The 25,160-nt window shown below is 45.0% G+C and overlaps 1 protein-coding gene across 3 annotated transcripts in view; it reads left to right on the top strand.

The window, feature by feature from the left end:
* The first annotated feature begins 11,696 nt into the window (after positions 1-11,696).
* The window catches only part of PPP1R13B (protein phosphatase 1 regulatory subunit 13B), a 69,403-nt gene continuing 55,939 nt past the window's right edge, over positions 11,697-25,160 (top strand). Inside the window, exon 1 of one of the 3 annotated variants that reach the window (XM_077776472.1) lies at positions 11,697-11,753. The gene's annotated coding sequence lies outside the window, so the exon portion shown is untranslated. Of the gene's footprint in view, positions 11,754-21,655; positions 21,807-25,160 lie in introns of those variants that run through there. The other 2 variants (XM_077776471.1, XM_077776473.1) reach the window with 2 other exon arrangements.

Consider the following 25,160-nt stretch of genomic DNA (forward strand, 5'->3'; position numbering starts at 1 on the left):
GGCTGTAAGTTTCATGAGAGCAGATGCTGTCTCTCTCTGTTTGCCCCTTACTACCAGTGCCTGCCTAAGGGACCGGCCACGGAGTTGGTGTTCAGTGACAGTTTGTTGAATGAAAAGAGAAATCATGTGTATAAAGTAATTTGGACACCATTGTGAAGAGGGGTGTGTGTGTGTGTGTGTGTGTGTGTGTGAGATGGGGTTCACACTTGATCCTGTGGATGGTCAGAAACCACCAGACATTTTTAAAAAGTGCAGTGATGTAATCAGATTTGTAAGGAAGTGGGATAATTCTGAAGCCGGAGAGAATAGACTGCGGAGCCAGGGAGCCTGAAAAAGCAGGAATGGCAGTCAGGAGACCAAGTGGTGCAAGCCAGACTTGACCCGAGAGATCTGGTCAGTGGGTAAAAGAGCGCCACTGGAGTGTGTATGCGTGTGGCAGTGTGGGCATGATGGCTTGTGAGCAAAGACCCACGTGTAAGTGTGCGTGTGCTGGAGAGAGACAGGAAGGAAGTACAGTGGCTGGAGCCGAGGATAACAGGTTCATTGCGTCAGCAGCCAGGCTTGTCTTTCCTTTAAGATAGAGACCTCTTGAGAAGGAGTCTGTTTTAAGGGCTTAAGGGGACCAGTGACCTTCATTTTGGTTGTATTGAGCTCGAGATGTCTGCTGTATCCAGAAGGGGTTATGCTGGAATCTTAGGGAAAATAAATAAAAAGAAAAATCATTGGCCCTGTGTTAAGTGGTTTTTAACATTGTGGTTCAGGCATTCGAGATTGCTGCCTGGGTGGCTGTGGCGTACCACACCCCAGCCCTCCGACTTGTCAGTCAGCACCCCCCACCCCCACCCCGGGCCCCACGAGACCAGGCCGACCGCCCGGGGAGGGGCTGGCCTGGCTCCCCGCCCCTGTGCTCTCAGCGCCGGGCCGGCCTCGCCTGCACACTTGTCGTGGCCGTGTGTCTGTGTCTGCACTCCGATAGTTTGTGCTCTGCTCTTCCTCTGTTGCGTGTCCGTATTTCTTTTTCTTTTTTTTAATATTTTTATTTATTTCTAGGAGAGAGAGAGAGGGGGACAGCGTGAGCAGGGGAGGGTCAGAGAGAGAGGGAGTCACAGACTCTGAAACAGGCTCCAGGCTCTGAGCTGGCAGTCAGCACAGAGCCCGACGCGGGGCTCGAACCCACGAACCACAAGATCATGACCTAAGCGAAAGTCGGACGCTCAACCGACTAAGCCACCCAGGCGCCCCGCGTGTCCGTATTTCTAATGGCAGCCTTGAAAACAAAATCAGTAACTAATGCTTAACCTCACAAATGATCAACGTACAGACAGGTTTTTGTGGTAGAACTAGCAATGAGAAATGAGGTTTGGTCAAAGTGTGAAGAAGGATGAAGTAAAAATTTTAGGATTAACAAGGAAAAAACCTAACAATAGGAACAAAGAGTATTTTGTGATAGGAAACAGGTGTGCAGCCGTATAGCACAGCGGTTATCAGGTCAGACTCCAGAGCCAGGGTTTCAAATTCTGTATTTGCCACTTACTAGTCTGTGGCCTCAGACAAGTAATTTACCCTCGTTGTGCCTTATTTTCCTCTTTAAAATGGGTTTAATTACAGGATATATTTTTTTTAAAAATATTTTTATTTATTTCTAGGAGAGAGAGAGAGAGACAGCGTGAACAGGGGAGGGTCAGAGAGAGAGGGAGACACAGACCGTGAAACAGGCTCCACGCTCGGAGCTGGCAGTCAGCACAGAGCCCGACGCGGGGCTCGAACCCACAAACCGCGAGATCATGACCTGAGCGAAAGTCGGACGCTTAACCGACTAAGCCACCCAGGCACCCCCAGGATATATTTTTTAATGTTTTTTATTTATTTCTGAGAGAGAGCATGAGTAGGGGAGGGTCAGAGAGAGGGAGATACAGAATCCGAAGCAGCTCCAGGCTCTGAGCTGAGCTATCAGCACAGAGCCCGATGTGGGGCTCGAACCCATGAACCGTGAGATCATGAGCTGAGCCGAAGTCGGGCGCTTAACCAACTGAGCCCCCCAGGCGCCCCTAATTACAGGATATTTCAAAAAGCTGTTGTGAGGGCCGTCACATGCTGAGAGCATTCTATTAATATACAGAACAAGCACTCAGTAAATGTTGTTCTTAAGTTTTCTCTAGCGGCCACAAGCCTTCGTGGTGGCCAGGACACAGAAAAGCATCCCAAGTGCACTTTCTCCCGCTGAGGCGGGTCACCGGTGTCCTGCCTGCTGACAGAGCTAGCTACTGACTGTCGGGGCTAGAACAGACCGGCGGGGGGCGGGGTGTGCGGTGAATGGTTTGCTTTTCTTGGAAATTAAAGTTTACCTTCTCTTTCCAGTACCTTCTGTTTTCCAGACCACAGTTTAGAACCGGAATAAGATTCATTTCACTCAGTTCTGTCAGTGAGCTGAAAAGTTGCCCCCTCCTTGCTAGTCTCTACCCAGATGGCACCTTCCAGGCCACCGTGTATGAAATGGCCCTCCCCTTATGGTGCTTCGCTTCTCTTTACGGTACCAGTGTCCACCTGGCACTTACTTGCGGAAGCTCCCGGAAAGCAGGCTTTTGTTTTCGTTTCCCGCCGCGGTGTCCCCAGGGCTTGGGACACGGCTGCCTCCGGTAGGCATTCCGTAACTGCTTGTTTACTGAATGCCCTCAACAGGCATTTGGGGCGCAGCGCTTACATGCTGGCTCGGGGCCGGGGGCCGGGGCGCAGTCCCAGTCCCTGCGCTCCGCGAGCTCGCGGCGNGTTGAGTTTCCAGGGATGGGGGGGAGGGGCAGAGGGGACGGGAAAGGCTTTTAGGCAGAGGGTTTAACACGCACAAGACCCTGAGGTCTGGATCCGTGAGGTGCGCTCAGGGGGGCACCAGTCAGACTCGGGGGCCGTGTCTGAGCTGCATCAGAGCGTGCGCTTGATCCTAAGAAAGATATGAAACGGTTGAAGGTTTCTGCTTTTACCTGTAAAATACACACGACATAAAATTTCCCACGTTACCCGTGTTTAAGAGTGTAGTCCCGTGTCACCAGCACCCTCACACTGTGCCACCAGCGCCACCGTCCCTCTCCAGAGTTCGCGCACCTTCTCAAACTGCAGTGCCGTTACAGGATTTTAAGCTGAATTGTGAAGTGCTTCAATTTAAATTTTTTAAACCTTAAAAAAGTTAAAGTTGGTACTATGTCTAGAGTCTGTGGAGGAGTCTGTTAAGTCGTTGAAGCAGAAGAGCGCCTCTGAGCAGTCAAAGTAGTCGTGGAAGAACCTAGCACTGAAGCCAGTGTGTGGGCGACCCGACCCTCCTCAGGCCTCACCTCGCTGCTCGGGGTGGCACATCTCTGATTTGCCGGGCTCGGCCTTCAGATGCCGTATCTCAGTTGCTAGAGGGGCAGACAGACTGCTGGAAACCGTAGACACGCTTGGAGCACCACCTAAGGTTGGTCTGAGGGTGGGCAGCCTGACCTCAGTCAACACCGAAGATAACACAGTTACAGATTACAGATTACGCACAGGTGGTAGTTAAAGTTCCTGATGGTGACGAGTCATCAAGAAAAGAGTAAATAATATCGGTGATGTCGACAGTGGCTGGAATCATCATGGATGAGAAAAGTGTCATCTTAAAACCTTATTTGTGAGAATCTTTACATCCTTTTTCATGCTAAGCCTCTCAAATCCAGGAGATATTTTACACAGGGGCGCCTGGGTGACTCAGTTGGTTAAGTGTCCGATTTCAGCTCACGTCATGATCTCGTAGTCCATAGGTTCGAGCCCCACGTCAGGCTCTGTGCTGACAGCTAGCTCAGAGCCTGAAACTGCTTCAGATTTGGTGTCTCCCTCTCTCTCTCACCCTCCCCTGCTCATGCTCTGTCTCTCAGAAATAAACGTTAAAAACATTAAAAAACATTTTGCGCATCTAGCACATTTCACTTCAGACTGGCCACCTTTCAGGTTCTCACTAGCTGTGTGTGGCTAGTGGTCATTCCATGGACAGAACAGTTTCAGATTTTGGCTCAAAGGGATTAATTAGACCTTCGGAGAATGCTGTCATTCAAAAAAACTCCTCAAGGATTATAGATGGCTAGTATTTCATTAAGGTAATTAAAATATTTTTTTAAATATTCATTCGTTTTAGAGAGAGTGCGAGCAGGGGAGGGGCAGTCTCTCTCTCTCTCTCTCTCTCTCTCTCTCTCTCTCTCTTTCTCCAAAACAGGCTCTAGGCTCTGAGCTGTCAGCACAGAGCCCAACGCGGGGCTCGAACTCACAGACCGTGAGATTATGACCTGAGCCAAAGTCAGATGCTTAACTGACTGAGCCACCCAGTTGCCCCTATAGTAATTTTTATTTACCAATTTTTGTTTTTATATTTGAAAAAGTACTGAAAGGCAATATAATGTAGTAGTTAGAGAACATGGATTTAGGGGAAGACTGTCTGGGTTTGAATCTCAGCTGTCTCATTTCCTACCTATTTGATCTTGGATGAGCTACATAAACGATGTGTCAGTGTCCTTGTCTGTAAAATTGAGGTCGTAGTAGTACCTACCTCATTAGGTTGTGTGAGCATTAAATGAGTTGTTCGATAAAGAGAACCTATGGCAGTGCCTGTTGTATACTAAGCATTATAGATACATGCTTTTATCCCCAAATGTTTATTATCTCCAAAATGTTAAATGATTTTGATTCACTACATTTTAAAGACATTCTTGCTTTGGAGACTGCTTAATTTCAGATAGGCGTTTAACAAGTTTTCACCGTCAAGGAAAAAAATGACAATTGTAATTTGGTGAGGATGCTTTCTAATTGATGTCTTTGAGTAACTTTCCCGTTTGCTGCAACGTTGAGGCCGCTTAACAACCAAAGAAATAGTATGATTAAAGAATTTAGGATTATAATTAAAATTAAGAAAATGTGAAAAGATGATTCTGGTACCGTTACCATTAAACTCTCAGAAATACTCTCAGCACTACTACGTCTGGGGAGACTACCTAGTTCTAATTTTTTCCATTGGTCTATTATAACATTGGGTTATTTTGAGAGTTTTACCTTATTACTGTTATTTGTAAATAGAGTAGAGGAGTAACCACAGAAAAACCAAAATATAAGAGATCACTGTTTGGGAAGTGGAAGACATTTTAAGAGACGGTCCTTTATCACCTTCTGGAGGAAAGCACGGCTGGAAACCTCACCAGCTTGTGGTACGGGCACCCAAATGTTGAGTTCTTCGCCTGGGAGGAAACCGTACCTGGTGGGGGCCTATTTCATCACAGCCCTTTCATCTGCGCTGATTGACCTCCTACCCTGCTGTGTGGTCTACAGAGCAGTGAGACAGACCGTCTCTACCAGAACATGATCTGCCCAGCCCAGGCCCCCGCACCCACGGCCCTCTCCTCTCCAGCGAACTCCTTCAGCCTCAGCCTACACGGTGCTTCCTCTGGGAAGTCTGTGCCGAGGCCAGGCTCTCATGGCTCACGGCAGCTTCCCACTCTAGTTTCCTGCTGTCCCTTCTCTGTCTCTGCTCTCAGTTCACTGACAGGGGACACGTTGACTCTGTGTGCCCTGAGGCTGGCCCAGGGCCAGGCTGGGCTCCGTAAAAAATTTCCTGAACGAATGAGTGATTCTGTAAATGTGTCCAGTTCATGTTCTATACAGGCAAACACTTTGCTGCACAATATGGGGTTCAGATTCTTGAGCCTCTTTTGCTGCAGTGCCTCACCATAAATCAAACCAACCCGAGGGCCTGATTTTTATCTCCTTATGTGGTTGTTTACCTCTAGCATTGAACAAATCCTCAAATATCATTGTTAATAGAAAATACCTTCTGGTCCATTTGGTTTCTGATATTCCTTTTGGAGAGTGGCTAGTAATTCGATTCTAAGGCTTATATGTGGTAACTGGGAGAGGAAAATGGGACATTTTTTAGTAATAATAGTAGCTGGTCATGCTTTTGGTAGTGAAGTAAAAGTAGCTAAGTTCTATGACTATATTTAATGGAAAATGAACTTTTGTGATTACTTTGCCAGCTTTTTTGTTATGCAAAGACTGTTATTAAAGTCTTTTAAACTGAAGTTTTATAGTTTAATGATACAATAGAAGAACCTGTTTCTAGCAGTTTATGAGGGCTGGCTAATAGAGGAGAGACTGGTGCTGGAGATTACCGGGGTCAGAATTCCTCAATGCCATGGAGTCAGGCAGGACAAGACTATAAACTCAAGGGTTCTAGTTTTTTCAAACTCAAATCAACATGGGTATCTATGCAGAATCTCCCTGCTTTCTATCTTCTCCCCCTCCCCAAGTAGTACCTAGCATAATCTACATTGAGGTGTCTTGTACTTTTGCTTTGAAAATTTCAATTTCTTATGGGTTGAACCCTTGTTAGTTTATCATAAAACCACAGTGTATGATCTCTATTACTACAGAGTAAGAAGGGGTCAGGCAAATAACTGCAAAGATCCTTTCTAGTGCTGACTTCTCGTGACGTTGTATTAGAGCTGAGTAGAGAGGTCTCCGTGTGACAGGCCTCTGTCAGGGAAGCCCCTGGAGAAGCAAGTGGGCTCTGAGCCTGAGCTGCACGTGAATTCTCAGACCAAGAGAAGCCAAGTGACGTAGGCTGAGCGTGGGAGGCAGTCCGTGCTGGGTGTTGGGTCTGTACTTTCAACAGATCTGGCTGCCCCACCGTATGCCGGGGCGTTATGAAGGATATGAGTGGCCTAGTAGGGAAGAGCAACATGAAATTATTACATTTATTATTACAACATGTATTAACTTTCATTGTGTGCCAGCACATGCCAGGCGCTGGATACTTGACCGCACTCGTTTGCCGTCCTTGGGGGTTCCTAGCAAGTCTGGTTGACAGAAGCTCGCAGAACAGTTGCACGTAGGGCAGGAGCGCTTGAGTGTGCAGACTTTGGAATCAGGTCTGGTGTCGGCCCTGACCCTGCCACTTCCCAGCTGTGTGACCTTAGACAGTTACGGAACCTGTTGAAGATTATCTACTCTTCCTTAAAATGAAAGGAGCAATGCTTGTCTCTAAATAAATTATGGGATAGCCACATAGAGGAAATGACATATAGCTTTAAAAAGAGTGAAGTAGAACTGTGTGTATTCTCATGGAAAAATGCCCAAAATACAGTGTTGGCTGGAAAACCAATATTCCCCTTACTGTAGTCTTACCGTAAAAGAAGTAGAAAACATCCGAAAGGATATCTACCATCTGTTTAAAGTGTGGGTCACTAGGGGGACTATTTTTTTATTTATTTTAATGTTTATTTTTGAGAGAGACAGATGCAGGCAGGGGAGGGGCAGAGAGAGAGGGAGACACAGAATCTGAAACCGGCTCCAGGCCCTGAGCTGTCAGCACAGAGTCAGATGCAGGGCTCCAACTCTAGAACATCAAGATCATGATCTGAGCTAAAGTTGAATGCTTAACTGACTGAGCCACCCAGGGCCCCCTAGGAGAACTATTTTTTATTTCCTCCATTGTTAAAAATGTATATGTTAATTTGCCACCTGAAAATAACGAAGATAATAGTTAAAAAAGAACAAAGACCTTCTTCCAGGATTTCTAGCAGGATCGAACCATATTACGTGTGGAGAATGCATGAGGTCTAGCACATAATGTCAGTGAGTAGGTACCATCGCCACCCCTGCTGGACATGGTAGCTAACGAGGAAGCAGACCACAGAACCCTTGAAGGTTGATGTTGGGTCCTGTGGTTTGAAATTCCAAGGTCAGTTGATTCCTCAGGGTGGTATCTTGGTTATCCTGTGGAGCCCAGATCTGGGCACCAGAGTCCTCATGGTCCACAACCTTTTGCTGTCCTTGGATGAAAGAGATAAACCTATAGCTGGGCTTAGTGTGTGAGGTGCACGTGAACACTTCTCCATTCCTGCCCCTCACTCTCTCTGGAGAATAAAAACATTGTCCGCCAACATCTTGAAGTCAGGGAGGTGGTCGGCCAAGTTAGGATCCCTGTCCCAAGTGAAACTTGTGACTTTCATGGACGGGCCATGTTTTTGGAGTCCACCCTCGGTTGACCTTGAGCAAGCTATCAACCTCTTTTTTTTTAAAGTTTATTTATTTATTTTGAGAGAGAGCATGCACCTGAGCAGGGTAGGGGCAGAGAGAAAGAGGGAGAGAGAGAATCCCAAGCAGGCTCTATGCTGACAGCGCAGAAATCATGACCTGAGCTGAAATCCAGAGTCAGACGCTTAACCCACTGAGCCACCCAGGCGCCCCTATCAACCTCTTTTGATCCTGCTTCATCTGTAAAATGGGGGTAATGCTCCTACCCCTTTCACTTGTGTGTCATAAATGGTTCTTTTCCTTGTTCCTATTGAATGAAGAATTGGACAATACTTTTTTTTTTTTTTGAGGTAGGATTGGTGGGGCATCTTAGAAGGTTTACCTTTTCACCCGCTGGTAAAGTAGATAGTTGGAATGAATCTTCCTGGGGGAAAAAAATCTATTCTGTGAGTTTCTGTTTTCTCTTTAGACCTGATTTTTAAAAGATTTGATTCTTGGAGCACCTGGGTGACTCAGTCTGTTGAGTGTCCAACTTTGGCTTAGGTCACGATCTTGGCAGTTTGTGAGTTCCAGCCTCATGTCGGGCTCTGTGCTGACAGCTCAGAGCCTGGAGCTGCTTCGGATTCTGTTTCCCTCTGTCTCTGCCCCTCCCCAGCTCAAGCTCTGTCTGTCTCTCAAAAATAAACATTAAAACATTTTTTTAAAGATTTGATGCTTTGTGGTTCTTGTCTCTTGGGAGTTTGTTGTGTATGAAACAGTGTACTTTTTCTGAGGAATGCCTTCCGCGGGGCCGTACGTCCACGTAAGACGGGAAGGGTTTTGGTGTTTGCCTCTTGTCCCGGAAGTCTGTCTCTTCAGCTCCTGTTTTCACTCTAAGTAGCCATGTTTCGTTCTTAATTATATGGTTACCTCAGTTATCTCCTAATCAAATGCCTTGGACTTACACTTTTTTTTTTTTTTTTTTATAAAATCATGTTACTTAGCCTGCATTTTCCAGGATCCCACTGATATTTAGCGAGGCCCTCTTATAACATTTTCAGAGCATATTATAAGTTTGTTTTGTGATCAGCTGCGCTTTATAATTTGTATTTGATTATGTCTTCCCGTATCAATTTTGTTTCATGGTTCTCTTTTGTGACTTAATTTCAGCTCATTTCTATAATTTTTAAAGTCATGGGGGTTTTTCTAACTTTTTCAATGCCCAAAATTGTTATCACATATTTAAATAAGAGAGGGAGGAAATTAGATTTGAGAGAATATTGTATATTTGGCTTCTTACTAGACATTTTACAGACCTTCTCATTTAATATTATGTAAACAATGTAATGAAATAAACTGCTGAGAGGGAGCCAGCCTGCTGGGCTGAAAGTCAAGAGACCTGATTTCAGTCTTGGTTTTTTTTGTTGTTCATAAGATTTATTAACCTTGACAAATTATTTCCTTCTCTGGGCTTCTGCTTCCTTATCTGTAAAATGGGGGAAAGAGTGGTGGTTAGATTAGATTCCTTCTGGCTCTAAGATTTGATGACTAATCTTTATGATAGCTTAATTTTGAAACTCTCAGCGTGTCCCTTTAAAAAAAATTTTTTTAATGTTTATTTTTGAGAGAGACAGTGTGTGAGCACTGGAGGGGCAGGGAGAGAGGGAGACACAGAATCCGAAGCAGGCTCCAGGCTCTGAGCTGTCAGCACAGAGCCCGACACAGTGCTCAAACTCATGAACCGACCTGAGCCGAAGTCAGATGCTCAACTGACTGAGCCACCCAGGCGTCCCTCAGCATGTCCCTTTTAATTGAATGCTTACGAAAGTTTTAAGAAGCAAGTGGTCACTTAATCTAAAGTAACTCAGATTGTCAAAGAGGTTTTAATCTTTTCCCCCAACCAACTTTAGTGACTATTGAAGAAAAAAACGAGGCTCTTATGTGCTGTCATCTCAAATTTGCAGCTTCAGATATATGCTTTTAATAGGAATAGTATGAATATTACCGTAGGGAGCACAGTATTTTATTTTCGTGTCAAAACAGGGATTCTTGTGAGGACATCCTGGGGGCTCGGCCAACAATAATACCTTGACTATTTTTGAGATCAGAGGGGAAAGAAAACTATTTTGTGGCGGTGTGGGAAGATGATAAGACCAAAGGAAAGATGATCTGCCAACCTGAACTCGATTTTCTCTCCTGTTTGGATAGAAACAACCAGAGCTTTCAACTTGGTACGGAGCCGGGACTTGCCTGTGTTTGCTAAACCGAGTTGCTCAAGGTCCCTGGCCCTGTGGGGTGAAGGGAGAGGAGAGGACTTCGCCATGACCGGACAGTTCCCGCTTCAGACTCGTGAAGGCTTGGGCCTGACGCGGGTGTTCGTGCTGACTTTGCCCTCCGCACCTCCCTGGGGTGGGTTTAGTTGTAAGCTCCCTGTGCCTGCTTGCAGGTGGAGGGCCGGTTGGGGCGGGGGGGCGGTGCGCGGTGGTGGAGCAAGCCCGGGTTTGGACTTGGTCAAACTTGTGTTCATAGGTGGGCTCAGCTGCCTGCTAACTGTGGCGCCTTGGATGAGCGCTAAGCGTCTTTCTTTTCTTTTTTCCTTTTTTTTTTTTTTTGGATAGTTGATTTCCAGATGACATTTCACCAAATCTGGAACTAACACTCGATTTTTAAAAAATATTTGTCTATTTATTTTGAGAGAGAGAGAGGCACTGTTCCAGGCAGTCTCTAGTTGTTGGTGTGGAGGCCAACACGGGGCTTGAACTCACAAACACAAGACCAGGACCTGAGCTGAAATCAAGAGTCAGATGCTTAACCGACTGAGCCCTCCAGGCACCCCTTGATTTTTTTTGACTAGCTGATGCGTGCCGAACCTTTTTATACCTCAGGTTTCTCATTTGTAAAATGATAATTATTTTGGTGATTAAGGTCACTTTGGTTTCAAGTGGCAAAAACCAACTTTTGCTTTCTAAAGAAACATCTTGGAAAAGAAGGGCTTTATTGGACGACACCGATGGGCGAGCTGGACAACTGACTGGCCCGGGTGGAGCCGGCCGCCTCTGGTGCCACAGCTTTTCTCCCCACAGTCCCCGTGCATTCTGTCCGCACACTCGTCCGAGCCGCCTCTGCAGGCTCCCCAGCTTCTGGTCTGTGCTCCCTGCAGGATTCTCATTGTCTCCCGGATTCTTATATTAGCTGCCCGAGGGGCCTCCTTATTTCTGTGCTCTTTCCCCTCCATCTGCTGTCAACAAGGCAGCCAGAGTGAGCCTGCAAATTGTTGCGGTAAATGATGCCACTTCTTAGCTCACAGCCCTCCAAGGGCTTCCGAGCTCCCCTGAGCAAAAGCCTAATTAGTAGTTTACCTGTCATCCCCTCCGCTTCCCCCTTGATTTCTCTGTTTTCTCTGTTCGGGCCAAGCTGACTCCCTGGCGGTTCTGAATCTTACCAAGCGTTCCCTCTGCCTTCAGGCTGATGCACCTGCTCCGGTGCTCTTCCTTCGAGCTTTCTGCAGGTGTACTCTCACTTCCTGCCGCGAGGCCTTTTCTGACCCCTTATTTAAAATTAAAATTGTCCTTTTCCCAGTCTCCTTTGCCTGTTTTGTTTTTCTTCATAAGGTATATCACCACCCACCTACTATATTTTTAATCGACTTCTTTTTTTTTTCCCCCAGACCATAATCAGATGCCCACAAGTGCAGGAGCCCTCTCTGCATTGTCGATGCTGAATCTCCTTCACAGAGTAGGCACTCGGTAAACACTTGTGGAATAAAATACATTTTCTGTTGTGTTTTCCTTCAGTGAGCCAGCAATGGCAAGAGAGATGGGCATGTAAAGTAACCATGACCCCTGGGAACTTGCCCAGGTGTGAGTCTCAGAGAGGAGTGGAGAGAACTGCCATCTAAAAGACATCGCAGCTGGGGTCCCTAAGGTTGCCGTGAGGACCGTCACAGCTGGGGTATCGTTGTCTAGGGGGTGCTGAGGGAATGCTCATTCGTTTCCCTTTTTGAAAATGCATAACTTCCTGACAATACCAACAGTCAGAAATAATGTAAGTTATTGTTTAGAAAGGTAAAAATTTTGGTCATGTAATAATAATAAAACTTGTATGCAGCCTACTGTTTTAATAAAAGATGGAATACATAATTCTGTCTTCAAAAGGAATGGTGTTGAAATTTTGCAGATTGTACACGTGTTTTGTAAAGGTTCTTGGGCAGACCCCAGCTTCTGTATCTGAGCAGATCAACCGCAGGTGAATCTTCATGAGTCCACATCTTTATGAACCCAGGCCAGGTCCCCAGAAGAGGTGAATTCATGAGTGGGAAGGCTTCAGACTTTTCCTTTCAGCGTTTCTTTAGTGAGATAGTTTCTGCCTGGAGGCTCTTTAGGCTGTTGAGCACGCCCATCTTGGGTTTTGTAATGAATCTCTACAGTGCACTCTTAGGTTCATACCTACGGTGTTGTGCTGTTCCAAGGTATGTCTACATTATATGAAGTGAGTTCTTTCCTCATAAGAAGTACTTGGAGTTTATGTTCTCATCTGATAACTTTTGCTTAAAAATGGTTTCTTACACTTTCATCAAGATGAAGAACTTGAATAGTGTGTGTGTGTTTTTCTTAAGCATTAGTGAATTTTAGCACTGTTTTGTCCTTGAACTATTCTAGTAGAAACTTAAGCTTTGGAGTCAGATGCTTTTGGGTCAGACATTCTGGCACTTCTTAGTTATGTGTCCTTAGGCAACCCTTCTGTCTGTCTACAATGACAGGATCATCTTAGCCCCTTGCTCCCTAAGCCTTTTGGGAGAATCATATAATATGGGAAAACAAAGGGCCTGTCCATGAACATCGTAAGCTCGGAAATAATAGGTGTTCTTATTATCAACAAATTGTTAAAGTCCTTTTATGTTAAGGGTCTTGTTATAAATGTCATTCTCATTTTGAGCGTCTAAAACATTGTCAGTATGGAGGCTCCTGGCTGGCTTAGTCAGTAGAGCATGTGACTCTTAATCTCAAGGTCATGAGTTCAAGTCCCATATTGAGTACAGAGCTTACTTTAATAATAATAAAAAAAAAATCAACCGGCTAATATAAAACTTAAAAAAGGGGCGCCTGGGTGGTTTAGTTGGTTGAGTGTCCAACTCTTGATTTCAGCTTAGGTCAAGATTCCAGTGTCGTGGGATAGAGCCCTGTGTTGGGCTCCTCACTCAGTGTGGAGCCTGCTTAAGATTCTCTCTCTCTCTCTCTCTCTCTCTCTCTCTCTTTCTCTCTCTCTCCTCTCTCTCTCTCCTCTCTCTCTCTCTCTCTCTCTGTGTGTCTCTCCCTCCTCCCACCACCGCTCTCTCTCTCCCCTCCTCTCCCCCTCCCTCCCTCTACCTCTCCCCTGCTTTTGTGTACTTTCTCTCTAAAATAAAGTTTTTAGGGGCGCCTGGGTGGCTCAGTAGGTTAAGCGTCTAACTTCAGCTCAGGTCATGATCTCATGGTTCATGGGTTCGAGCCCTGCATCGAGCTCTGTGCTGACAGCTAGCTCAGAGCCTAGAGCCTGTTTCAGATTCTGTGTCTCCCTCTCTCTCTCTGACCCTCTCCTTCTCACGCTGTCTCTCTCTCTCTCAGAAATAAATAAAACATTAAAAAATTTTTAATAAAATAAAAAAATTTTAATATTTAATAAAACTTTAACAAAATTGAGGTTATAGAATAAAAGTCCAAAAGAGGGATGCCAGCTTGGGTCAATCAGAAGACCATTTTACTCTTGATCTCAGGGTTGTGAGTTTGAGCCCCACGTTGAGTATAGAGGATAGATAGATAGATGAACTTTAAAATATGTCAATACTAGCAGAATTTGAAAAAGGAAATTTGTAGCTCTGTATGTATGCCACCTCTAAGAAGAAGCTTTGCTGGTATAAAATATGAGCAAGAAGGCATTTATTGTGGACACTTAAAACGTTGAGGTTTTACTTTTTAAAGTTATTCGGAAAGCTTAGGCACCCTTTTTTTTAATGACAGTTTTGTGTGGAGATGAGTAAATTAATATTTAGTTTTTGTTTTCATAGTGATTTCTAGATCCTGGTTACAGTTGTTATTGAACAGTGCTAACACTGAACTTTTCTTCCACGGAACTCACCGGATTAGGGGAAATGTTATCTGCCGTATCAGTCTGCTGTAACAACCGTGGTCTGTCTGGTTTCATTAGGACGTCTTATCGTGGCTCATATCATTAGTGACTGGATTTAGATTCCACAAGGCTCAGGGGACATCTGTTTAAGTATTTTTCCTTTGTAAATGGCACAGATAAACTCTAGGCAGTGGGACTTTTGTTTTCCACACTTCACTTTTGCTTAGTTTTCTAAAGATGAGAAACATTTTGAGAATGGTAACTGAAAGCGTTATAAGCAAATTCAAAGTGGGACCATGGTTTGCAAGAGCTGAAAGAGAAAATGGCCAACCATCTGGAAAAAGATAGAAGAGTATTACTGGACTTGCATTCCCTTTGCAAACTATTCTGATTAAAAAAAAAAAATTAATGTTTTTATTTATTTCTGTGAGAGACAGCTTGAGCCGGGGAGGGGCAGAGAGAGAGGGAGACACAGGATCTGAAACAGGCTCCAGGCTCCGAGCTGTCAGCACAGAGCCTGACACGGGGCTCGAACCCATGAACCGTGAGATCATGACCTGAGCCAAAGTCGGACGCCTAACCGCCTGAGCCCCCAGGCGCCCCGCACTATTCTGATTTTGTGTCATGAGATGGACAGAATTGACTGTGGTATGTCTACACACATGAGGATATTGAAGTTCTTCAGAGACATTATTTTGCTAAATATCTTGTTGTTTTAAGTTTTTTTTCCTTCTGACAAAAGAATTAGTACTTTTGATACTAACACATGAAAAAACAGAATTTGTACAGCTATAAAGGTTTATTATTTGATAAAAGAAAAAATATACAAGGAGATAATTTGTATATTTAATGCTTTTCCATTGGGAAAAATATTTTCCTGATTGTATAGTTATAATTGGCATAGCTAGACATTTTCTTTTCCTTAAGGAACAACTATCCTAATATGTAATTCACATACTGTAAAATTCACCCTTTTAAAGCACACAGTTCAGTGGTGTTAACATATCCACCGCATCGGTAGCCGTCACCACCGTGCCTAGTTTTAGGACATTGTTACCACTCCACAAGGACACCTCTGCCCCACCCCCGGCCGATGGCCTCCTTTGCTTTCCATCCCTATAGGTTTGCCTAGTCCAGAGGGTTGGTGTAAACGGAATCATATAATGTGTGACTTTTGTATCTGGCTGCTTCAGATTTATGAGCCCGGGCATAATCTTTTTAACGTTCATCTGTGTTGTAGCGTTCACTCCTTCTTATGGCCAAGTAATATTTCATTCTAGAAATCCACCACATTGGTGTATCCGTTCATCAATTTGGGCTGTTTACATTTTTTGGCTGCTAGGAATAATGCTGCTGTAAACATTTCTGCTCAAGTTCCTGCGTAAGAAAACGTGTAGGACATGTTTTTTTTTGTTTGTTTTTCTTCCTAGGAGAGAGAGACAGCATGAGCAGGGGAGGGTCAGAGAGAGAGGGAGTCACAGACTGAAACAGGCTCCAGGCTCTGGGCTGGCAGTCAGCACAGAGCCCGACGCGGGGCTCGAACCCACGAACCGCGAGATCATGACCTAAGCGAAAGTCGGACGCTCAACCGACTAAGCCACCCAGGCGCCCCGTAGGACATGTTTTTAATTTTGTTGGCTGTGTACCTAGTAGTAGATAGGTAAATTTAAAAAATACATATAGGAATATATTTTCTTGAACTTTGCAAAGAAATATATAGACGGAGGAAGTCTTTTTTTTTTTTTTAATTTTTTTAATGTTTTATTTATTTCTAGGAGAGAGAGAGAGAGAGACAGCGTGAGCAGGGGAGGGTCAGAGAGAGAGGGAGTCACAGACTGAAACAGGCTCCAGGCTCTGAGCTGGCAGTCAGCACAGAGCCCGACGCGGGGCACGAACCCACGAACCACGAGATCATGACCTAAGCGAAAGTCGGACGCCCAACCGACTGAGCCACCCAGGCGCCCCTGGAGGAAGTCTTATTCTGAGGATTTGGGGGTATATATAACTTTAGTTTTTGAAAGGTAAAGAAAATTTAATTTGCACACTTACATGGTTTTAGCCGGATAATCTTTATAGTTAGTTGAGTAACTAGAAAAAATGCATGTTTCTTTGTTTTGGTTCCCTTGTATAATGATTAACTTGGCATTTCAGATAGTTTCAGATATAAGCACTAGATTGAATTTAGCTAACTGAGAAGTTATATAATGGAGAATAGAAGTAAGACAGGTGTAATTAAAATGTTTGCTCTTTCATTTTTTATTTTGTAGCCAGCGGGTTAGTGCTTCAGAGCAGAGCTGGGGAGTCAGACTGGGGTTGCATCCTGCTCTGGTATGAATTAGCTCAGTGACCTTGGACAAGTAATTTAACCTCTGCACACCTTTCCCTACTCTGTAAAATGAAGGGCACATGTGTCCTGCAGAGTTCGTGTGAGAATGGAGACTGTGTGGAGTGGATGTCAGTGCCGCGTAACCCGATAAACAGGACGGAAGTGGAGTGATTGTTCACTTCGTTGGGTTTCATGAGGCCCTGAGAAGCGGTATCTTTTAAACTACTTAGACCATGAGCCACACTAAGAAGTACCTTTCACAGGGTGACCCAGTCTTACACATCTTACACACACACCTCTCTGTATAAATATATGTAGTCAGAATTTCAAGGGAACACATGTTTGCCCTTACCATCTGTAGTGTATTGTTTCATTTTTTATTTTAAGTTAATAGACTTTATTGTTTTAGACCAGTTTTAGGTTTACAGAAAAAATTGAGCCCCAGCAGTTTCCTGTCATTAACATCTTGCTTTCGTGTGCTACATTTGTTACAATTGATGAACTAATGTTGATAAATTGTTACTAAACTAAAGGCCATAGTTTACACAGGGGTGCACTCTTTGCACAAGTCTGTGGGTTTTGACAAATGGGTGATGTTATTTATCCGCTGGTACAGTATCTCAGAGTATGGGTACGTCCCCTCAGCAACTGCTGATCTTTCTACTTTCTCCACGGTTTTCCCTTTTCCAGAATGTCATATAGTTGGGATCATACATTGTGTAGCCTTTTCAGATTGGTGTCTTTCACTTAGCAGTATGCATTTAAGATTCCTCTGTGTCTAAAATCTTAAAAAATTCCTCTACATCTTTTTGTGACTTGACAGCTGTCACTTTTTATCACTGAATAATATTCCATTGTCTGGATGGACCACTGTCTGTTTATCCGTTCACCTCCTGAAGGACATCTTGGTTTTGGCAGTTAGGAATGAAGCTGCTGTAAACATTCCTGTATAGGTTTTTGTATGTAAGTTTCAAACCCATGTGAGTAAATATTGTGGAGCTCAATTGCTGAATCATATGGTGAGAGTACGTTTGCTGCCAGGCTGCCTTCCAAAGGGTGACTGCACCATTTTGCATTTCCGACAGCAAGCTCCCTGCTCCATGTCCTTCCTGGCATTTGGTGGTGTCCGTGTTTTGGGGGCTGGCTGTCCTAATAGGTGTGTGGTGTCATTATTATTTGAATTTGCAACTCCCTAGTGATCCAGGGAGTTGAGCGGCTTTTCTGCTTATGTGCCATCTGTAGGTCTTACTTGATCTTTGTCCATATTTTAGTTGGTTTGCTTATTAAGTTTTAAGAGTTCTTTGTATATTTAGGATGTAAGTCCATTATCAGGTATGTATTTTGAAATATCTTCTCCCCGTCTGTGGTTTGTTGTTTTGTCCTCTTAACACTGTTTTATATTTTTATGTTCCATTCCATTAAAATCCAAAACTGGCCTTTGGGCACTAACTGATTTTAGAGCCTCCTGGTAGGTCACAACCTGTGGTTTGAAAATCTGTGTGTGTTCAGCGTCCCTAATGCCCACATGGAAGGTGTCAGCACAGCAGCTTTCATACTAGGTAGTGATTCCCGACATTGATCAACAGGAGTTCAGAGTTGATGCTGCCCTTTTTCTATTGCAGAGGATTCTTGTTTTTAAAAAAATGTTATTGTTTATTTTTGAGAGAGAGAAAGAGAGAGAGAGAGAGAGAGAGAGAGACAAAGCGTGAGCAGAGGAGGGGCAAAGAGAGGGAGACACAGAATCGGAAGCAGGCTCGTCTCTGAGCTGTCAGCACAGAGCTGGATGTGGGACTCAAACTCACAGACCGTGAAATGACCTGAGCCAAAGTCAGACGCTTAACTGACTGAGCCACTCAGGTGCCACAAGATTCTCTCTCTCTTTTTTTATTTTGTTTATTTAGTTTGAGAAAGAGAGAGAATGAGGGAGGAGTAGAGAGAAAGGGAGAGAGAGAATCCCAAGCAGGCTCTGCACTGCCAGTGTGGAGCCCAGTGTGGGGCTTGAACTCAGGAGCCATGAGATCATGACCTGAGCTGAAACCAAGAATTGGACGCTTAACCGACGGAGCCCCCCAGACACCCCTATTGTAGAGGATTCTTTAAGTCTTAGTGAATAGATTGAATTGGTCAGCTGCATCACCCACCTCCGCACCTGGTAGTAATGATATATCTAAGCATTATGGAAAGTTTTGTGAATTTTGCATTTCTACACAGTTTTAGACATACTTCCTTTATATGTATATACTTTAAATAGCGAAGAGATTAATAAGGTGAAAGGAAGCTAAGGTGTATATTTTGTATTCCTGGGGATAATATATAACCCAGATTTCACCAATTCAGGTTGGTGAGAGGGAATTTTTGTATGATGGAATGTATACTTCTTAAATGTTTCATTATTAAAGCAAATAAAAACAGTGATTTGAACTAAACAGAATTGATATGGTTATTGAGGATCTAATTTAATAGACATTTAACTCTGAATAGACGCGCTTCAGGTATTTAAATGTATCTGTCCCCTGAGGAGGGTTAAAGATGTAGCCCCTCAGGTCTGTAATTCTCATTTAGTAGGAAAAAATCCTGTTGCTCTCCAAAGGCCAGTTCTGTTGTATTCCAAAATAATGCAAATCTCAGTTTTGGAAATTGAACTTAACATGATCTTACTAAACGATTCCTCTGTTTTCTTTGGAGTTCATCTTGTTCCTCCCAAACGTTCTGGGGGCAGGGAGCACTCGCTGCCTGATGCTCTGCAGTGCCCCCTTGTGGGAGAAGGGAAGGCTTTAACAGGGGACGGCCATGCAGTCTCCGGGTTTGTGTGAATCTGCCCCGTGTTACACGTATGTATAGGCTCCTGACTTTGATTTTTTTAAAATGTTTTTCTTCTCTCTGATGTGGACTAATTTACTGATTAGAAGGATAAAATACTCGCAGCCTTTTTCTGTAGAGACCTTGAAGATGAGAAGGTGGGTGCCTACCTTTATAACTCAACCTATTGAAAAAAATCGGGGGGCACCTAGGTGGCTCAGTCGGTTAAATGTCCAACTCTCGATTTCGGCTCCAGTCATGATCTCACTCAGTCTGTGGGTTTGAGCCCCGTGTCAGGCTCAGAGCCTGCTTGGGATTCTCTCTCTTCTCTCTCCCTTTCTCTGCCCCTCCCCGGCTTGTATGTGTGTGCTTGCGCTCTCTCTCTCTCGCTCGCTCGCTCGCTCTCAAATAAGTAAACCTAAAAGAAAAAATTATATATAATTGGAGAAGTCTATCGAGTGCCCCCTATGTTCTGGGCACTCCTGCAGGCACTAGTGACACAGCAGTGAACTAAAATTCTTGTTCTCAGCTTTCGTCCCAGGAAGAGGATGAACATAAGTCTGTAACCTAGATTAGGTGGTGGTGAGCGCTAAGAGGAAAGGAAAAAGCAGTATGGTAAAAGGATTGAGTGACAGAATAGGGTTATTTTAGATCGATCGATGAGGGAAAGCTCCTCCGATAAGGTGACACTGGGACAGAGGCCTGAAAGAATAATACAGTCATGTTAGTAGCTGGGGGAAGAGTAGTTGAGGTATAGAGCAGCCAGTGCAAAGGCCCTGAGGCAGAAGTTGGCTTGCTCTGTTGGAAGAACAGTGAAAATGTGTTCTTTCATTGTGGCTGGAGCAGGGAAGTAAAGGGAGGTGTACAGTTAAGAGGTAAGATCCAGGTGGTGTGTGTGTGTGTGTGTGTGTGTGTGTGTGTGTGTGTGTGTGTGTGAAATACAGATCATGTAGGACCTTGGAATTTATTCGGAGAGAGGTAGGAAACTACTCGAGGGTATTGAGCGAAGTGATATACCTGAAGGGCAAGAGTGAAAAATGGACCAATTAAGTTGCTCTTGCAAGTGTCCAGCTGAGTGGTAGTGGTGGTTTGGGCCAGGGTAGTAGCAGTGGAAAAGAGCGGTCTCATTCGGGCATATTTTGAAATGAGAGGCGACAGGATTACTAATGTGTTTGTGGGGAATGGGAGAGAAGGTGCCTCCCAAGTCTGTCTTATTTTATGCTCCTTGCTCTGTGTGAGTGGATAAGGGCTCCCTGGCATGTGTTTTTCAGCCTTTGAGAGGCTGGTTTAGGGAAGTGGGATGAGGCATTCAGAGCGATGTCTTAGACTTAATTTTCCTTAAAACCCTAAGGTTTCTGAGGTTTTAAGTTGGTGAATTGGTGAACAGTGTTGCAATATGCTAGGGTCAGAAACGAGCTACTGTTGATTCTCATATTGGGACACACAGCCCACTAGAAAATGGAAGTAGGTGAGGTTGGTGAGCTAAAGGGTCTCCTATTGTAGCTGAGCGGGTGGGTGAGGGCCAGCAAACCCGCGGAAGCATTGTCCTAAAGCACATATCCTGTCCGTGTGGCCTGTGAGCTGCTGCTGAGAAGCATGACCTCCGTGGCTTCCTCAGGCGGGCACAGCAGAATCCATGGTCGAGCCAGTGACAGAATTTGACTTCTTTCAAGCTTCCTTATGAGCACGACCCTGACCTCCAGAGTCACTTGCTCTACCGACTGAGCCAGCAGCTGCCCCAGTACTTTGTTTCTTTTTATGGCTGAATAATACTTGTTGCGTGATAGATATGTCACATTTTATTCATCCATTTATTGGTTGGTGGACATTTGGGTTGTTTCCTCATTTTGGCTATTAATGCTGCTATGAACACTTACATACAGGACTTTGTACTGACATAAATTTTTATTCTTTTGGGTAGCTAGGAGTGGAATTGTGAGATCATATGTAAATATGTGTTTAACATTTTTATTTTTTAAGTTTGTTTATTTTGAGAGAGAGAGAGAACCTGTGCACGCACACACATGTGGGGGATGGGCAGGGAGAGATGGAGAGAGAGAGAATCCCAAGCAGGCTCTGCACTGTCAGCACAGAGCCTGATACGGGATTCTAAACCACGAACCGTGAGATCATGACCTGAGCTAAAGTTGGATGCTTAACCAACCGAGCCACGCAGGTGCCCCAAGAAAATTCTTTAAATACCCAAATTTGTAAACATTTGAAAGGATACATGTAGATATGTAAATTAGTGGTTATTGGTGGTTAGCTTATTTTCTTTATGTAGCTCAAATATTCTTTTTTTTTAATTTTTTTTTAATGTTTTTATTTATTTCTAGGAGAGAGAGAGAGACAGCGTGAGCAGGGGAGGGTCAGAGAGAGAGGGAGTCACAGACTGAAACAGGCTCCAGGCTCTGAGCTGGCAGTCAGCACAGAGCCCGACGCGGGGCTCGAACCCACGAACCGCGAGATCATGACCCAAGCGAAAGCCGGATGCCCAACCGACTAAGCCACCCAGGCGCCCCTATGTAGCTCAAATATTCTTGAACGGGAGGATAAAGTGACCTCTCAGGTGGGTTGATGGGGTTATATACAGTTATCTGCTGGCTAGTCCGCCTTTGTTTACTGCGCACCTTTCCTGTGTCCAGCACTGTACTCAGGGTGTGATTTCAGTGGCCTTATAATAGTTTTGGGATTTTTGGATTTTTTTTTTTAAATAAATATACACGCAGCTGGAGACACACTTAGCTGCTTTCAGAGCCTGGTAATGGGCCACAGCCCACTCCCATGAGTCACTCACAGCGATCTGGTAGAGGATGTAAGCCAGAGAGCGTCCATTTTTCCATGTAAGATTGTCGCCCTGGAAGTAGCCGCAGTCTGTCATAGGAAAGAGGCTGCCTGTCAGGCCGGGTCAGGAAGGGCAAACACTGCAGTCAGGAAAACTTCCAAGAGGCGGCGGATGTTCGGGGGTGACTGAGGAGGGGGCGCAGGGCCAGCAGGATCTGTGGGTGGGACTCGTCCAGGCAGAGGGACGGTGTGCGGCGGGCGTCGTGTCGTCACAGGCTGGATTTGTGACCGCGTGCGGCGTAGATCTCTGCACGGCGTTCTCATGCAGGTGACCAGATCGTATATCTCCAGCATATTCATTTGTAGGAAGGATAAGCCTTTTCTTTTTTCCTGTCCTTGTTTTCTTTAGTTCCCCTGATCCTACCGGTTTCATGTCTGTCTTATACTTACTATCAAGAGAGAAAAAAATACCACCTGTTGGATTGTGACATGCTGTCAGCTGTAAGATACGTTGTGATTTCAGAGATGTTAAAATGTAAACAAAACAGAAAGTGCTTGTAGGATCAATATGCTACGGTATTTGTGTTGGAGGTGTTAGTTTCCCTAAGTGGAGGAGATCTTGCTAGAATGGCGGCAGCTTTCTCAGCTTTAATCTTAGGTGATGCTCTAGGGAAGCCTGCACTATCCAGGTCAATGCCAGTTTCATTTAGTTTGAAAGCCGGTAAATCTGTCATGATTAGAATGAAATTAGCTTGGATTGGATAATTAGAGATTAGGGAAAATGAAGTTTGCTAAGATTAGAAAAGATAGGGTTTACTAAAGACTACAGAGCAGAGCTTAAAAACTGAGGTAATGTTTTGTGACTTTGGGGTAAGGTATCTGGGAGGGCTTAGCTTTTACAGTGAAGTGTTCAGACTCCTAACTGTGCCATTCTGCCGCTCCTCCCCCACCCCACCATGTCGATCTTACTCGTGAGCTGAGAAGTCTGGGTAATTCAGAAGTGTCCCAAAATAGTGCCATTCCATTGTTCATTCTGACAGCATGTTCATCAGAGACTCTGCTTTTCAGAGCAAATGAGCACATGCTGAGCTTTCGTGAGTGCGTGACAGGGCCGCCCTGCTCCCCGGGTGGGGGGTGCCCATGCTGGTCCCCTCGCCACCGGCCAGGGTCCCTTCTCCCGGGAGCAGGTGGCTCTGTAAACATTCATTGCCCCATGGTACAGAGAGCATGCCTTGGGCTGCGCAGGCAGGGGTGAAGGGTAGGGATAAAAATACCCCGGTAAGGGGCTCCTGGGAGGCCCAGTCAGGTAAGTATCCGACCATGGCTTAGGTCACCATCTCACGGTTCGTGGCTTCAAGCCCCGTGTCAGGCTCTGTGCTCAGTGCAGAGCCTGCTTGGGATTTTCTCTCTCTGCCCCTCTCCTACTCAGGCTCTCTCAAAATAAACAAACTTAAAAAAAGATACTCTGAGGAACTGAGGGAAACAGTGCTCACTCTGCTACTTATTAGTGAACTGTAGTATTTGCACTTAAAGGGAAGGTAGTAAAATAAAGAAATGTTTTCACTAATTTGATATTTTGACTTAATAAAGGATAATTTAGGCAAGTATATTACTAGATCTTGAATAGCATTGGCTATGAAATTACATAATGTACCATTAGAAGCGTAAATCAAATGTGTGTGACAAGAATAAAAATATATTCTAGTTCTGTTGAAACTGTTAAAGCATTGGGGCACCTGGGTGGCTCAGTTGGTTAAGCATCTGACTTCGGCTCAGGTCATGATCTCAAGGTCCGTGAGTTCAAGCCCTGCATGGTATCGGGCTCTGTGCTGACAGCTCAGAGCCAGGAGCCTGCTTCAGATTCTGGGTCTCCCTTTCTTTGCCCCTGCCCCTCTCTCTCTCTCTGAAAAGTAATAAAGTATTAAAAAAAATTTTTTAAGGGGCGCCTGGGTGGCTTATTCGGTTAAGCGTCCGACTTTCGCTTAGGTCATGATCTCGCGGTTCGTGGGTTCGAGCCCCGCGTCGGGCTCTGTGCTGACTGCCGGCTCAGAGCCTGGAGCCTGTTTCAGTCTGTGACTCCCTCTCTCTCTGACCCTCCCCTGCTCACGCTGTCTTTCTCTCTCTCTCCTAGAAATAAATAAAACGTTAAAAAAAAAAAATTAAAAAAAAAAAATTTTAAAGGAAAGAAATGGTTAAAGCATTAAGGCCCTTCAGTTCTGGACTTGTTTGCACTGGATCCAGGAATTACTATTTTATTCCAAATTCTGTAGGTTCTAGGCCATTTATTTCAGTATTCCAAAGCCCCCAATTTTCTAATTTCCTCATATGGGTTAGTGAGCAGAAGTAACTGCTTAACTGCTTGTAAAATTGAAATGGTAACATCCAAGAAGAATTGAAGGGAACCATGCTTGTTTATTGGACAAACTGGACATATCTTAGATTATGTGCGGCGTTCGCTCAGTTGTACCCCGGGGCGGAGTCTTTTCCGTAGTGTGTCATCCAGGGAGTCCACCCGACTGCTGGGTGCCTGCCCCGCCCCAGATCCTGGCTAGGCGGTGGCAGGTGACAGACTCGGAAGTGAACCGCTGGAGGACACGTTCATGCTGTGATGTAATAAAGATGTGTGTGAAGAGTAACTGGGTCACAAAGGATGGAGCATGTAGCCCGCCTGGTGAGAGGAGGTGGCCGAGGGAGGTTGTGCAAAGGTGGTAGCCTGTGAACTGAATTTTGGAGGGTGAATCGGAGTCACCAAGCATGGGGGGGGGACAGCAGCCTGAGACCACTTGTCTGGGGCTGAGACTGCAGGCTCAGTGGAGCATGTGGTCGTCAGAAGGCCAGGAAGGTGACACCGAATTCACGCTAGGAGTGGTAGCTCACCCTGAAGTCTAGGCTTTTCTCAGACGGGGTTTGAGGGAGCTCAAGCCCCAGAAGAGTCTCTGGGGGAAGAAGCCGAGGTTCACGTGAACGTCCAGCTCTGAAGTGCTCAGTGAAGACCTGTTTCCTGTTGATCACTAGAAAACCCTCATCTTGGGGAGGGCTGCTCCTGAGCCTTGTGGAGCCCCTGAGTATTCTAAGCAAGGGGGTGAGCTCAGCTGATTTACAGTCGGAAAGTGCCCGGCCCCTCTGAAGGACAACCTGA

Source organism: Crocuta crocuta, unplaced genomic scaffold, assembly GCF_008692635.1.
Source record: "Crocuta crocuta isolate KB4526 unplaced genomic scaffold, BGI_CrCroc_1.0 scaffold8, whole genome shotgun sequence".
Classification (NCBI taxonomy): domain Eukaryota; kingdom Metazoa; phylum Chordata; class Mammalia; order Carnivora; family Hyaenidae; genus Crocuta; species Crocuta crocuta.